This window comes from Hyperolius riggenbachi, chromosome 11 (assembly GCF_040937935.1).
Source record: "Hyperolius riggenbachi isolate aHypRig1 chromosome 11, aHypRig1.pri, whole genome shotgun sequence".
Classification (NCBI taxonomy): Eukaryota; Metazoa; Chordata; class Amphibia; order Anura; family Hyperoliidae; genus Hyperolius; species Hyperolius riggenbachi.
This window is the reverse complement of record NC_090656.1, coordinates 15117368-15134415: the sequence shown is the minus strand read 5'-3', so window position 1 is coordinate 15134415 and position 17048 is coordinate 15117368.

The window sequence follows — 17048 nt, the reverse complement described above, 5'->3', positions numbered from 1 at the left end:
ATAAAGTCTATTTCTCAGGGTAAGGCATCGGTAGAGGGTGGTCTTAGATTTAGGCATCGGTAGAGGGAGGTCTTAGGGTTAGGCAAGGGTAGAGGGAGGTCGTAGGGGTATGCATTGGAGAGGGAGGTCTTAAGGTTAAACAAGGGTAAAGCGAGGTCTTAGGGTTAGGCATCGGTAGAGGGAGGAAGGTCTTAGAGTTAGACATTGGTAATTTTAGGTCTAAGGGTTAGGCATCGGTAGTGGGAGGTTGAAGGGTTAGACATCAGTAGGCTTAGGCATCGGTAGAGGGAGGTCTTAGGGTTACGCAAGGGTAGAGAAAGTTCTTAGGGTTAGGCATTGGTACTAGATGGCAGACTTGGGGTTAGACATCTGTAGAGGGAGGAAGGTCTTAGGGTTAGGCATCAGTAGAGGGAGGTCATAGGTTTAGGAATTGGTAGAGGGAGGTTTTAGGGCTAGGCATCAGTAGAGGTAGGTCTTAAGGTTAGACACCGGTAGAGGGAGGTCTTAGGGTTAGGCACTGGTATAGGGAGGTTTTAGGGTTGGTCATTGGTAGAAGGAGGTCTTACTGTAAGCATCGGTAGAGGGGGGGGGGGGGTCTTAGGGTTTAGACATCGGTAGATGGAGGTCTTAAGGTTAGGCATTTGTAGAGGGCGGACTTAGGGTTAGACATCGGTAGAGGCAGGAAGGTATTAGGTTTAGAAATTGGTAGAGGGAAGTTTTAGGGTTAGGCATCAGTAGAGGAAGGTCTTAGGGTTAGACACCGGTAGAGGGGGGTCTTAGAGTTAGGCACTGGTACAGGGAGGTTTTAGGGTTAGTCATTGGTAGAAGGAGGTCTTACTGTAAGCATCGGTAGAGGGGGGGGGGGTCTTAGGGTTTAGGCATCGGTAGATGGAGGTCTTAAGGTTAGGCATTTGTAGAGGGCAGACTTAGGGTTAGACATCGGTAGAGGGAGGAAGGTATTAGGTTTAGGAATTGGTAGAGGGAAGTTTTAGAGTTAGGCATCAGTAGAGGAAGGTCTTAGAGTTAGGCATCGGTAGAGGGAGGTCTTAGGGTTAGGCATTGGTAGAGGGAGGTCTTAGGGTTAGGCATTGGTAGAGGGCAGACTTAGGGTTAGACATCGGTAGAGGGAGGAAGGTATTAGGTTTAGGAATTGGTAGAGGGAAGTTTTAGAGTTAGGCATCAGTAGAGGGAGGTCTTAGAGTTAGGCATCGGTAGAGGGAGGTCTTAGGGTTAGGCATTGGTAGAGGGAGGGTTCTGTGAAAGAGTAGGTTTATGTTAAGACATAGTAAAATATCGGTAATTTTACTAATATTCTACAAGCGGCAATCCCCTGCGCCCTTTTTTTCCAGGTGCCTTTTTAACATGTATGCGCAAGAGGCGCCCAGGAAGGAAAAAATACATTAAAATCTTTCAAATGAAAATGAATATTTGGCATACCTCAAAGATGACACAGATATAAGGTAATGAGAAAAAAGCTCTTCCCCCGTGCAAATACATTTTCTGTTTACCTCATATCTGTGGCATCTTTGAAGTAAGCCACTGCTTCATTTTCATTTTAAAGCAAACTTGTCAGTTTATAAAACCAGCAAAAAAAAAAATATTGCCCAAATCATTATGACTTAGGAACCCCCTCTGTCCCGTTTTCACTGCTACTCATTGCTCATTTTTATATTTTTCTAATATCAACTTATAAAATTTGATGAAATCTGCAAGATGGACACGAGCCCATAAGTAGTCTTGCCAGATAAAATCAAACTTTATAAACTGATTTTAAATTGAAAAAGCAGCAGGAGCGGCAAAAATGGGCCACAGGGTGTCCCAAAGTTGTAATATTTAGACAATATGATTTTTGTAGGCCACAGGAAGTTGGTTGCAGGAAGTTGGGAGGAGGAGCATCTTTGAATCCAGGAGGCAGGGCCAGGTTTGTACTTTGTACCACCCAGGCCTCTATCACCAGCCACCCCTTGACAAACGGTAAACCCCCTAATATCCCCCCCACCCACCCTCATACACACACACTTTTATTGGTCCCAGTAATCAATATATTTAAAGGTGCTTATTGCCATTTTACTGAACAATTAACCTTTCGATTAATTGGATTGGACAATGTTGATTGTGCTAATCGACACAAACAATCAATTTGTCAATTGTTTTATCAATCCGTTTTGGAACGGTGACCTCCTGCCAGCTGTTCATAGTTGACAGGTCCTGTTTTATCGAAAGAGTGACCAAAGTACAGTGGTGAATCCTGTACCCGCGGGGAGAGGTTATTCTACCAAAGGCTATATTGGTTGGTTGCCCTTTATATCAACCTCATCTTGTGAGCAACCCCCTTTACAATACCTACTGTCCATCTGACAGAAAATATTACACTATCTGGGCTCCTGTTGCTTCTGACTCTCAGACTCCGACTAGTATGATTTTCAAGGTGTCTTGTTCCTATCGTTCAAGTCGTTCTGTTCAGATACTGTTTCACCGATATCTTCCTTCTTCTAGGGACGTTCTATTTGCCTGTTCGGATACTGCTTTTTCTCAAGGACTAAACCCACCAAGAAGCCCAGCGTGACAAAACCAAAATCCAGTACAGTCCCTCCTCCAGACTTAAACGCCTACACCGCCCCTCACACCCTCAACAACATGAGTCCGGAGCAAGCCAAGCAGGTACAAGATTTCATCTCTTTTTTAACTGGTCCGTAGACCATCCTATTGTAACGATCGGTGAAGCACAGAGAGGATCTGATTACCGGTGATCTGCAGTATCACTGGGAATACAGATATATACCAGATTATAAGTGATCTGCAGTCTCACCGATAATCCGATATACTAGCTAACCTCTGTTCACCAGAGTAGAGTGTAGTGATTGGTGTAACAGTAACACTTTGAGGACTAGGCCTCAGTGCAGCAAGGAGTACTGCACAGATTCCTTCTGCAGACCTGAGCTCTCCAAGACGGGAGGAGTCAGACTGACAGTAGGAAGGATGTCTGGAAGTGACCCTCAGGAGGAAGGGTCGCTAACAGAGCGAGGAACCGCCTCTAACGGTAAGGTCGGTTCTCGAGGTCGGACAAGCCAGGTGGTACACACACGGACAGATAAAGTACAAGATCAGGAGGCAAAGGCGGAGTCTAAGTACAGGCAGGGTTCGGTAACGGGGTATCAGAAATATCGAGGTACAGAATCAGGAGGCTGAGGCGGAGTCTAGAAACGAGCCGGGGTTCGGCAACAGGGTATCAGAAATATCGAGGTACAAGATCAGAGTTCAGAAGGGTAGTCAAGGCAGGCAAAAGTCATAACAGATAATCACAATCAAACTAGTACTTTAAGCTATCAACAAAATCTAGCTAAGTGTAGGATTACAGCTCCAGCTGGTCCCGGCACACTTGCGGATCTGACTACGGATCTGGGTGCTTCCACATATGTGATCGCACGCCAGACAAAGAGCAAGTGAACAACCACCAGTATATATACTCTAGGACCTTTCCAGGACCTCCCTAATTGCTGGTCCAATGAGAGCAGTGGAATTTGTCAGCTGACCCAGCTGGTCAGCCGACTCCCTTCTAACTGCTATTTAAAGGGAACCAGAGAGGAAGCACCCTTGTGTATTTTACCATGTATATCAGTAAGAACATTAGAGAAAACACTTACCATGCTCTCTGTTTCCTCCTCACTGCTAAAAGTGTCTGTTAACAGCAGTCACAAGAATCCCAGACTGAGCAATTAAATCTGGCTTTGCTGGGAATGATTATTGCTGAGTCATTATAGCAAAGCCACAAGGGGGCAGGCTTGGGCTTGAAATAACACCACAGAAGACAGATTTAGCTATAATCTTTCTGTAGCAAAGCTAGACGGAGCAGCCTGACTTCTCAGTCGGGGGTTCTTATCAGAGGTAATAACAGTCAGATTACACAGAGAACAATGAAACAAAGGGCAGATTAGGTGTTTACTGTCATGTTCCCACTGATTTATAAGGTAAAATACAAGAGGGTGCTTCATCTCTGGTTCTCTTTAAACTCTGCCTCTGTGCTCGCGCGCGTGTAAGTCTGAATCTTGGTGGACTATCAGTCCCAGCCACACCAGTACTGTCATGCAATGTATCTAGTGCGGGGGCTGCCTCTGATGCGGATTCCGCCGTTACCAATGCGGATTCCGCCATTACCAATGCGGATTCCGCCGCACTGCCTATGCGGCATGCGGCGTTCTTTCCGCGTTGTGACGCCATGCTGGACGCGGAAACAGCCGCCTCACTTCGAGAGACGGCGGCCTTTCCGCGTTTCCTTACACCTATTAGCAGAGTTATTGGCTCATGTGTATGGTTGGTTTTAGTATTCATTAGTGTACACCTACGTCCACGGATATTCAGTTTCTTACTGTAGAAAATGTGCTAGGCCAGAAGCCTTGGCTACAGATTAGAGACAAGAAAGTATCTAATAAATGGCTGTAGAATAGATGGAGTTCCATCTGAAGTCTCAAGAAAGGTGCAGTAAAAACTTGGTTTGCATGTAATTTGGTTTACAGGTGCCCATTAAGGGAACAGTATTTTCCTCAGATACGATAATTTGTTCAAATTTTTATGATCAAATTGAACAGAAAACCACACAGTATGTGAGGAAAATTTACATAAAACAACTCTATGACTGATTTGGAATCATCGATGGGAATGTTGGATTGTGCAAACAAGCGATAATTACCTTCCAATTACTCTCAGTACTGCAAAACTAACCTAATGAACATATTTGAGGAAAATATTGTACCTTTAATGGGCACTTCAAAGTGTATCCAAGGCGACATGTGACATGGGGCTTGATTCACTAAGACAAATAGCACGCCTTATCAGAGTTGACACACCTTATCAGAGTTAACACGCCTTATCAGAGTTGATACGCCTTATCAGCATTAACATGCCTTATCAGAGTAGCGTAACAAGGGCTACAAACTTATGCTTGCTAATTGGCAATGACGAGAGCTCCCCTCGTCCTGCCCTGAGCCCCTGCGGGTCCAATCACTTTAAAGGACATTATCCCCGCACTTTGATTGGCCCAATAGTCTGCCTGTCACTTGACAGGAAACTTGACAGGCAGCCTATTAGGCCAATCAAAGTGCGGGGATAATGTCCTTAAAAGTGATTGGACCGGCAGGGGCTCAGAGCAGGATGAGTGGAGCTCTCGTCATTGCCAATTAGCAGGCATAAGTTCGTAGCCCTCGCTATGCTACTCTGATAAGGCGTGTTAACTCTTATAAGGCATGCTATTTGTCTTAGTGAATCAAGCCCTAGATTAGATAGGGCCCAATTCCACTAGAGCGAATCTGAATGCGTTTACTACATGCAGATTCGCATAACCAATATAAATCAATGGGCCAGTTTCCACTTGTCAGACATTCTGTGCGGTGGACTGTGCAGAACAAATCTGCCCAGCAGAGCCATCAGAATTCCCGCATCGCAAGGCTAGTGTGCGATTCGCCTGTAATGTATTTCATAGGAAATTCGCCTGCGTTTTTGCTATGCAATTTTTCATACGTTTTCGCTTAAAATCAATGTAAAAGCACACAGGCACTGACGGCTAAATTCACATACTTACAAACAGATGCAAATTTTAACGCGTTTTCGCATCCAAGTGCAAATTCGTTTTCGCGTTTTCCGCAACGGAATCGCACTGCACTAGTGGAAACGGGCCCATAAACATGTGTATGTACAGCGCAAAACATATCAATTCCCAGGCTGTTTTTCTTTTTCTGCCTGAAAGAGCTAATTTCTAGGCATGGAAGTGACAGCTTCTGTCTTGTCGGTACCGTGTCGGGAATATAGTAAACCTCACTGATAAGCAAATTACAGCCATTAAAGTTTTCCTGGCACAATACAACTTCTGTGGACAGGAGAGAGATAGGAAAGATACAAAAAGGTCAATAGTTCATGTATTTTAAAGCAGTGGTGCTCAAATACCCCTTTTTAAAATTCGAGTTTGGTCGAATTTGAATAGTAAATTATTCGAGGTCAGTCGAATATTCGAGTCGAATAATTTTTACTATTCGATTCGACCTCGGACTTCGAGCTCACTATTCGAGTCGGTATTCGAGCTCACTATTCGAGCTGACTATTCGAATTGGCCTTAAATAGCTTCCAACACTTGTTTTGAGGGTGAATGATGCAAGAAACATCTTTTTTTTCAAGTAACAACAGCAAGTGATTATGTGGGGATGTTCCTTTAAAAAAAAATGTGGAAAGAGAAGTTGTGTCCTTAATTTTGTTCAGTAGTGTTACTGTATATACTTGTTCTTCTTCTTCTTTATCTTTCTTCTTCTTCTTCTAGATCTTCTTCTTCTATATCTTCTTCTTCTTCTTCTATATTGTCTTCTTCTTCTTCTTCTTCTTCTTCTTCTTCTTCTTCTTCATCATCTTCTTCTTCTTCTTCATCTTCTTCTTCTTCTTCTTCATCATCTTCTTCTTCTTCTTCTTCATCATCTTCTTCTTCATCTTCTTCATCTTCTTCTTCTTCTTCATCTTCATCTTCTTCTTCTTCTTCATCTTCATCTTCTTCATCTTCTTCTTCTTCATCTTCTTCTTCTTCTTCATCTTCTTCTTCTTCTTCTTCTTCTTCATCTTCTTCTTCTTCTTCTTCATCTTCTTCTTCTTCTTCTTCTTCATCTTCTTCATCATCTTCTTCATCTTCTTCTTCTTCTTCTTCATCTTCTTCTTCTTCATCTTCTTCTTCTTCATCTTCTTCATCTTCTTCATCTTCTTCTTCTTTTTCATCTTCTTCTTCATCATCTTCTTCATCTTCTTCTTCATCTTCTTCTTCATCTTCATCTTCTCCTTCTCCTTCTTTTTCAATATCGTCTTCTTCTTCTTCACGTATTTCTCTTTTCAATTTTTTTTTTAAAGAAATGCAGCTATTTTTGAGCGTAACAAATAGCTGGTGGGCGCACGCATGTTGGAAGCGCCATTGTATGTGCTCCCTGGCAGTGGAAACACAAAGACAGCAGGAGGTAAATTCAGCAGCAGGAGGAGGAGGATGAGTGTGTGGCAGCAGGCAGTCAATGAGGCAGGCAGCTCGCCGTGACATAATAGCCCTGGTACCTAGCGGTGATACCAGGGCTGTAAATAAACACAACAGGAGGTCCCAGACAGCGGTCGTGCAGCCCACATTGTGTCCAATACACAACTGGGACAACACAGTTTTCAACCCGGGCACCTCAGAAAAATTAAACCTTTTTTTTTTTTTTTAATGGTTTGTTTGGTTTTGGTTTTGCAACCAATATAGCTATTGTTTGACGTAATAGCTGGTGGCAGAGTGGCAGCAGAAGGTAATTCTGTGTACCCTGGCAGTGGGAAACACAGACAGACAGCAACAGCAGCAGGAGGAATGGAGGAGTAATGTGAGCAGCTATTGTTTGACGTAATAGCTGGTGGCAGAGTGGCAGCAGAAGGTAAATCATCTGTGTAGTGTACCCTGGCAGTGGGAAACACAGACAGACAGCAGCAGCAGCAGCAGGAGGAGGTATGGAGGAGTAGTGTGAGTGTGGCAGCAGGTAGGCAGCGTGACATAATAGCCCTGGTACCTAGCGGTGATACCAGGGCTGTAAATAAACACAACAGGAGGTCCCAGACAGCGGTCGTGCAGCCCACATTGTGTCCAATACACAACTGGGACAACACAGTTTTCAACCCGGGCACCTCAGAAAAATTAAACCTTTTTTTTTTTTTTTAATGGTTTGTTTGGTTTTGGTTTTGCAACCAATATAGCTATTGTTTGACGTAATAGCTGGTGGCAGAGTGGCAGCAGAAGGTAATTCTGTGTACCCTGGCAGTGGGAAACACAGACAGACAGCAACAGCAGCAGGAGGAATGGAGGAGTAATGTGAGCAGCTATTGTTTGACGTAATAGCTGGTGGCAGAGTGGCAGCAGAAGGTAAATCATCTGTGTAGTGTACCCTGGCAGTGGGAAACACAGACAGACAGCAGCAGCAGCAGCAGGAGGAGGTATGGAGGAGCAGTGTGAGTGTGGCAGCAGGTAGGCAGCGTGACATAATAGCCCTGGTACCTAGCGGTGATACCAGGGCTGTAAATAAACACAACAGGAGGTCCCAGACAGCGGTCGTGCAGCCCACATTGTGTCCAATACACAACTGGAACAACACAGTTTTCAACCCGGGCACCTCAGAAAAATTAAACCTTTTTTTTTTTTAATGGTTTGTTTGGTTTTGGTTTTGCAACCAATATAGCTATTGTTTGACGTAATAGCTGGTGGCAGAGTGGCAGCAGAAGAAGGTAATTCTGTGTACCCTGGCAGTGGGAAACACAGACAGACAGCAGAAGGGCAGTACACAGCAGCCCACTGTAGGTGTAAAATGTGTGGCTGCAGGCGACGTAATAGTCAAAGTGAACCAGGCTGGCTTAGTGAGCAGGAGCCAGGAGGTGGTAAAGGGTGGTAAGGCACATTAACGATGGTTCCGGCAGCCAGTTCATGTCCCCCTCTCGCCGACAACAGGGGCCAGGAACTCGCCTTCCACCCACGCCTGGTTCATCTTGAGAAACGTCAGTCTGTCCACAGACTTGTGAGACAGACGTGAGCGTTTCTCGGTGACCACGCCACCAGCTGCACTGAAGCAGCGCTCGGACAGCACGCTGGAAGGGGGGCAGGACAGCACTTCCAGGGCGTACTGCGCCAGCTCGCTCCAGATCTCCATGCGCTTGACCCAATACTCCATGGGATCAACAGGGGCATCGCTGTCAAGCCCGCTGTACGACCCCATGTAGTCAGCCACCATGCGGGTCAGGCGCTGGCTGTGACCGGAGGAGGATGCTGCTGCATGCATCTCCTCTCTAGTCACTGCTGCCGGAGCCTCTACAGTCCTGTAGAGCTCGTGGCTGAGAGACAGCAGGTCTGTGGGGCGCTTGCTGCTGCTGGATGCAGGCACCTGCTGCTGCCTCTGTGCTGGCTGCTGGACAGTGGGGGTGGAAGGTTGGGGGAAGGCTTCCTCCAAGCGCTCAACAAGGGCCTGCTGCAAGCTCCTTATTTGTTGCGCTGGGTCTCCTCCTGCAGGCGGCAGGAACTGGCTCAACTTCCCCTTGAGGCGTGGGTCCAACATCATGCTGATCCAGATGTCCTCCCTCTGCTTCATCTGGATCACCCTGGGGTCCCTGCGCAGGCACGTCAGCATGTGCGCTGCCATTGGGAAGAGGCGGGCCACGTCTGCTGGCACATCGACGTCAGTGCTGTCCTCATCCTCCTCCTCTGCCGCCTCATCCTCTCTCCACCCCCGCACCAACTCAGCTGCGCTGTGCTGATCCCCCTCATCAGCAGCCAGGTCAGGGACCTCCACCAAGTCCTCCTCCTCCTCCCCCTCAGAGGTGGACTGCGCAGCTGGTTGCCGCTCCTGCTGGTCCAAGGCTGCCGCTCCCTGTTCCAGCAAAGCATCGAGGGCCCTGTTCAGCAGAGAAACCAGGGACACCCACTCGCAGACCATAGCATGGTCCCTGCTCACCATGTTTGTGGCCTGCAGGAAGGGAGCCAGCACAAAGCACACCTGCTGCATGTGCCTCCTGTCATCATCGGGGACGATGGACGGGATGTTGCTGGTCTTGTCCCTTCTCTGAGCTGCGGAAACAGTGGCCAGGGCAAGGTACTGTTTGACAGCGTGCCTCTGTTCAACCAGACGCTCCAACATCGCCAGGGTGGAGTTCCAGCGAGTCGGAACGTCAAGGATCAGCCGATGGCGTGGCAGATCCAGCTCCTTTTGCACGTCTTCCAGGCTCGCACAGGCTGCAGCCGAGCGCCGGAAGTGACGCACAACATTCCTTGCCGTTTCCAGCAGTTCGCCCATCCCCTGGTAGGTGCGCAGGAACTTCTGCACCACCAGGTTCAGCACGTGGGCAAGACAGGGGATGTGGGTCAGGTTTCCCCTGTCTATTGCGGCAACCAGATTGGCCCCATTGTCGGCCACCACCTCTCCGACTCTGAGGCCTCTGGGGTTTAGCCAAATCCTCTCCTGCTCCTGGAGTTTGGCCAACACATGGGTTGCCGTCAGCTTGGTCTTCCCAAGGCTGACCAAGTGCAGCAGCGCTTGGCAGTGGCGGGCCTTCACGCTGCTGCTGAGGCGGGGGGTTTGGCCAGGTGTGCCGGAGGATGGCAGAGGATCGGAGGAACCTGCTGCAGTTCCCCTGACCCTGCGGGGTGGCACCACCCACTGTGTTGCTGCTGCTGCTGTGCCCGCTGCTGCTCTCCCATCCTCACCCCCTTCCACCAAGCTGACCCAGTGGACAGTGAAGGACAGGTAGCGGCCTGTCCCGAAGCGGCTGCTCCAGGAGTCCATGGTGACGTGGACCCTTTCACCAACCGCGTGCTCCAGCCCTCGCTCCACATTGGCCATCACAAAGCGGTGCAGTGCAGGAATGGCCTTGCGGGCAAAGAAGTGTCTGCTGGGGAGCTGCCAGTCTGGGGCTGCGCAAGCAAGCAGCGCACGAATGTCGCTCCCCTCCTGCACGAGCGTGTACGGCAGGAGTTGGGAGCACATGGCCCGTGCCAGCAAGCCGTTCAGCTGCCGCACGCGACGGCTGCTGGGAGGCAGAGCCCTAACCACCCCCTGGAAGGACTCGCTCAAAAGGCTCTGGCGTGGCCTTTTGCTGACACGGGAATCAGCAGACACAGCAGAGGAGGCCACTGAGGACTGGCTGCCAGAACAGGCCTCAGTGTCGGCGGCAGGAGTTGCAGAGGGGGGAGGAGCAGTGCGTTTCCGCACTCCTGCTGGTGCTGCTGGAGGAGCAGGAGGGCGGGTGGCTGCTGTTGCTGCTGCTGCTGCTGAAGGCTGTGCAGTGATGGGTGTGGTGCCACTGCCAGCACCAGATGCCTTCAGCCTCTGGAACTCCTCATGCTGGTGGAAATGTTTAGCCGCAAGGTGGTTGATGAGCGAGCTGGTGCTGAACTTTAAGGGGTCTGCACCTCTGCTCAACTTCCGCTGACAGTGGTTGCAAGTGGCGTACTTGCTGTACACAGTGGGCATGGTGAAAAACCGCCAGATTGGTGACAGAAACATCCCCCTACGGCATGGAAGCGCTGCTGCCCGTCTCCCTGTGGTGGTTGGGGGGGGGGGCTTGGGTGCGGCTGGTGGTGGTACTGGCTGATGCTGCTGCTGCTGCTGCTGAGCCTGAGACACCAGCAGGCTGTGGGACGCTGCCAATGCTTGCAATGATGCGCCTCCTTGCAAGGCCCACAAGCGCATCCTCCTCCTCCTCCTCAGAGCTGCTGAGGACGACATCCCCTGGAGGTGGTGGCACCCAGTCTCTGTCTGTCACCGGGTCATCATCATCATGCCCCTCCTGAAACATGTCCTGCTGGGATGATGACCCCCCAAACTCCTCTCCTGATGCATGGATGGGACGCTTGACTGTCGCCACAGTCTTGCTGTCCAATCCCTCCTCCCCCAAAGTGCCCATCACCATCTCCTCCTCAAAATCGCCAACAACAGCAGACAATACCCTGATGGTGCCTGGGGTAAAAAGACTGCTGAGTGACAGGTCGGCGACTGATGGTGAACTGGCCTCCTCCCCAGGCCCTGCTGGGCGGCTGCTGCGAACAGGGGTGGTGGTGGTGGTGGTGGTGGTGGTGGTGGTGAGGGTGGAGGCCTCGGATGCAGAGCTGATGGCGGGCTGCTCATCCTCCGTCATGAGTTGCACCACAGTGTCTGCATCCTTTTCCTCAATGGGACGTTTCCGACCCGGCTGGAGGAAAATGGGAGCAGGTGCTACACGCTGCTGCTGCTGTGTCTCTGCAGCGTGAGTTGCAGATGCTCCTGCTGGGCGGCGCCCAAGGCGTCCACGGCCAGTGGCTATGGGAGGAATGTTAGCCACTGACGCTGCTGCTGCTGCTGCTGCTGCTGCGGAACTGTGCATGGTGGCGCGCCCGCGGCCGTGGCTTGCCACAATGCTGCTCCCTCTCCTCCTGATTCCCTTGCTGCCCTTCCCCTTGCCCAAACCGCGCTGGCTGCCACTTCCAGACATCTTCAATGATTTGGGCGTATAGACAAAAGTTTTTTAAAAGGGCGGGTGAAAAGTGGGGTACTTTAATGGAGTGGGTTGGTTGGTGAGGTGACTGAGTGAGTGTCCCCTAGTACAGTAAGTAAGTAGTAACAGTCAGGAAGTACAACTAGCAGTTACAATAATCAGTAGTAATCACAAGTAAATTTAGTGTGTGTACACTCAGACAGTGAGTGCACGCACGCAGGAGCTAGTAGCCTATGAACACAGTGACTGAGTGTCCTAGACTCCTAGTACAGTAAGAGTAAGTAGTAACAGTAAGTACAACTAACTAATTACGATAATCAATCAGCGATCAGAAGGAAATAGAGTGTGTGTTGTGTGTGTACACTCAGACAGTGAGTGCACGCACGCAGGAGCTAGTAGCCTATGAACACAGTGACTGAGTGTCCTAGACTCCTAGTACAGTAAGAGTAAGTAGTAACAGTAAGTAGAACTAACTAATTACAATAATCAATCAGCGATCAGAAGGAAATGGAGTGTGGGTGTGTGTACACTCAGACAGTGAGTGCACGCACGCAGGAGCTAGTAGCCTATGAACACAGTGACTGAGTGTCCTAGACTCCTAGTACAGTAAGAGTAAGTAGTAACAGTAAGTAGAACTAACTAATTACAATAATCAATCATCGATCAGAAGGAAATGGAGTGTGGGTGTGTGTACACTCAGACAGTGAGTGCACGCACGCAGGAGCTAGTAGCCTATGAACACAGTGACTGAGTGTCCTAGACTCCTAGTACAGTAAGAGTAAGTAGTAACAGTAAGTACAACTAACTAATTACGATAATCAATCAGCGATCAGAAGGAAATAGAGTGTGTGTTGTGTGTGTACACTCAGACAGTGAGTGCACGCACGCAGGAGCTAGTAGCCTATGGACAGTGACTGAGTGTCCTAGACTCCTAGTACAGTAAGAGTAAGTAGTAACAGTAAGTACAACTAACTAATTACGATAATCAATCAGCGATCAGAAGGAAATGGAGTGTGGGTGTGTGTACACTCAGACAGTGAGTGCACGCACGCAGGAGCTAGTAGCCTATGAACACAGTGACTGAGTGTCCTAGACTCCTAGTACAGTAAGAGTAAGTAGTAACAGTAAGTAGAACTAACTAATTACAATAATCAATCAGCGATCAGAAGGAAATGGAGTGTGGGTGTGTGTACACTCAGACAGTGAGTGCACGCACGCAGGAGCTAGTAGCCTATGAACACAGTGACTGAGTGTCCTAGACTCCTAGTACAGTAAGAGTAAGTAGTAACAGTAAGTAGAACTAACTAATTACAATAATCAATCAGCGATCAGAAGGAAATGGAGTGTGGGTGTGTGTACACTCAGACAGTGAGTGCACGCACGCAGGAGCTAGTAGCCTATGAACACAGTGACTGAGTGTCCTAGACTCCTAGTACAGTAAGAGTAAGTAGTAACAGTAAGTAGAACTAACTAATTACAATAATCAATCAGCGATCAGAAGGAAATGGAGTGTGGGTGTGTGTACACTCAGACAGTGAGTGCACGCACGCAGGAGCTAGTAGCCTATGAACACAGTGACTGAGTGTCCTAGACTCCTAGTACAGTAAGAGTAAGTAGTAACAGTAAGTAGAACTAACTAATTACAATAATCAATCAGCGATCAGAAGGAAATAGAGTGTGGGTGGTGTGTGTACACTCAGACAGTGAGTGCACGCACGCAGGAGCTAGTAGCCTATGGACAGTGACTGAGTGTCCTAGACTCCTAGTACAGTAAGAGTAAGTAGTAACAGTAAGTACAACTAACTAATTACGATAATCAATCAGCGATCAGAAGGAAATGGAGTGTGGGTGTGTGTACACTCAGACAGTGAGTGCACGCACGCAGGAGCTAGTAGCCTATGGACAGTGACTGAGTGTCCTAGACTCCTAGTACAGTAAGAGTAAGTAGTAACAGTAAGTACAACTAACTAATTACGATAATCAATCAGCGATCAGAAGGAAATAGAGTGTGTGTTGTGTGTGTACACTCAGACAGTGAGTGCAGTGCGCACACGCAGGAGCTAGTAGCCTATATGAACAGTGACAGTGAGTGTCCCTACGGGTACAGTAAGAGTAAGTAGTAAGTAAGTACAACTAACTAAGAATAATCTATCAGTAATCAGAAGGAAATAGAGTGTGTGTACACACAGACAGTGAGTGAGTGCACACACGCAGGAGCTAGCTAGTAGCCTATAAACAGTGACAGTCAGTGAGTGTCCTACTCCTAGTACAGTATAACTACAATACTATTAGTAAAGGACAGCAGAAATACTGGTATAGATGAGAGAAATAAACAGAGGACAGCTGCCCACAGAGGCAAGGCCCCCCTGAGGCCTAAACCTGTAAGCTTGCAGCAGCTGCCTGTCTCTAATGTAACACACAAGCTACTAACTAAAATACAATGTCTAAATAACTAACAACAATATAGGTGTGTATAGGAGGTGTATGTGAGCAAAAACGCTAGGTAAATGACCACAATAGAGCTCTTGCTAAGCCAAAGCACAAAGGAGCAACTCTCTCTCTGTACAAGTCTCAGGCAAGCACGGAGAAACGGAACATGGCGGCCGCTATTTATAGGGTAGGGGCTGGCCAGGGTCCCCCTCTGTGATTGGCTGCCGTCAGAGGGCCTGGGAGCCCTCTGATTGGCTCTAAGGACATCAATCTGGGCTATGACGCTATTCGAGCTCGGTACCGAGCTCGAATAGCGCCGGGTTGCTCGAATAGCTCGAATAGTGAATGGGCTATTCGAGTGTACTCGGATAGCCCATTTGAATAGCTCCAGCTATTCGGAGCTCGAATACCGAGCTCGAATAGCTGAAAAAGAGCTCGAATATTCGAGCTACTCGAATATTCGAGCTCTGCTGAGCACCACTATTTTAAAGAGAATCTGTACTCTAAAATTCTTACAATAAAAAGCATACCATTCTATTCATTATGTTCTCCTGTGCCCCTCTGTGCTGTTTCTGCCACTCCCTGCTGCAATCCTGGCTTGTAATTGCCAGTTTTAGGCAGTGTTTACAAACAAAAGACATGGCTGCTAACCAGAGTGTGATAGGCTGAGAGGAGAGCTTGGAGAGGGTGTGTAAAGCTTCTGCCTATCACAAGCAGTGCTGCACATTCCAGCCTGAGCCCGACAGAGCCGACAGAGGAAAGGAGATAAGATTTATTACAGCGACAGTGCAACTAGAGAAGGCTGCAGTATGCCAGAGCACATTAGAACAGGTATAGGAACTTATAGGATAGAAGAAATAAGGCTCAAAATTTTGTTACAGAGTCTCTTTAACTCTGGGACACTTAACTTCTTGAGGACCACAGGCTTACACCCCCCTAGTGACCAGGCTATTTTTTACAATTCAGCACACTGCATCTTTAACAGTGTGCTGCACGGCCATACAACTTAGCACAAAAACGAATCTTGCCTCCAACAGAGCTTTCTGTTGGTGGCATCTGATTGCTGCTGCAATCAGTATTTTTTTAACTTAATTTTATTTTGTTTGTTTTTTTATAATAAAAATGTGTTTTCTTTTTATTTTATCCCTCCCCGACAGCCAATCCCCACGATCAGCCTATGAGAGACTATCGTTTGTGAGCCTCTTTTGGGGACAGCTTAGTGACATAGCGGGGACTCTAAAGTCGAAAAACCACTGTGCCACTGACGTTACCAGGAGCGTACTGCGCAAGCGCAGACCGTACTGGGCCTGCACAATACACTCCTGGTGACGTCAGTGGGAGGTAAGGCGCGGCCGCGCAGGTGCAGTGGTTTTTCGACTTTAAAGTCGCAAGTTCCAGAAGTGAACCGGAGGCGGGGCCGTAGCATCGGTGAGTGGCTGCGCAGGCACAGGACGTCTGCGGGGGACCATTAGAAGCCCCGGGTAACTTCAACTCTTTTTCCCTCTACCCCCATACCGTACGCCTTTAAATTTAATTTTAAAAAAAATCTCGCAGCAATCAGATGCCACCAACAGAAAGCTCTGTTGGTAGCAAGAAAAGGGGGCAAGATTCATTTGTATGCTAAGTTGAATGGGCGTGCAGCACACTGTTAAAGCTGCAGTGTGCTAAATTGTAAAAAATGGCCTGGTCACTAGGGGGGGGTGTAAGCCTGTGGTCCTCAAGTGGTTAAATGCAGCTCAGGATTGGCAGAACATCTGTGCTTGGAGTTGAGCTTCAGTAATGCTAGAGTTTCTCTGTGAACTAACCTTATATTCCCTGAACTCTCCTCTGTAGGTGACGTCTGAACTGGTATCCCACCTGATGAGTGTGGTGCCCGACATCTGGGTCGTGTCACTTGTGTCAAAGGCTACAGACATACTGACCCAGCTGGTGAACTCCAGTGACTTCCTGACGCCAGAGACCCAGGTGAGTAGACATCTCTTGCTTTGAGGGTGTTGATGTGGGAATTAGAGTAAAAAGCTTTGGAAGAGGAAACTATCTGCATGGCAGTGGCGTACCTACTACAGGGCAGCAGGTGCTCACAGCGCCAGGTGTAGCCATGGCTAGGGGTGCTGCTGTGGTGCTCAGCCACTGTTTTCTTCCACCTGGGACCTTTTTAGGTGTAGAACCCTGCCCCCTTCTTGTACCGTAGGCAATGAGTTTCCTTGCTCCCTACACACAGCCTGCAGTGAGTGAATGTGCAGAGCAGCAGGGTGAGTAGAGAGAATGATTGCTGTGCTGCAGCTGGGACATTAGCAGGGAGAGGTTGCAGGATTTGTTTAGTGCTTCAGAAGTTGCCTGCCATAAGTAGCCATGTGCACTGGCTGTTGTAATACCAGAATGCCCTGGACTATTGATTATTTATGCTGATCAGAGTAATTAATTAATAATGCAGGGCAGTCTGCTGTTGCAGAAGCCAGTGATACGGGTGCTGACAGCCGACTTCTGTAATGAGCAGAGAAGCAAGCACTAGGCAATTTACATTAGCTTGATTGCAGGTAATCTTATCTCTTTTCCCAGCTCCCCCTCCCACCCTGTTGTCTTCCCCATGACCCTTTCTTCTTTTCAGATTTCAGTGGCTCCTT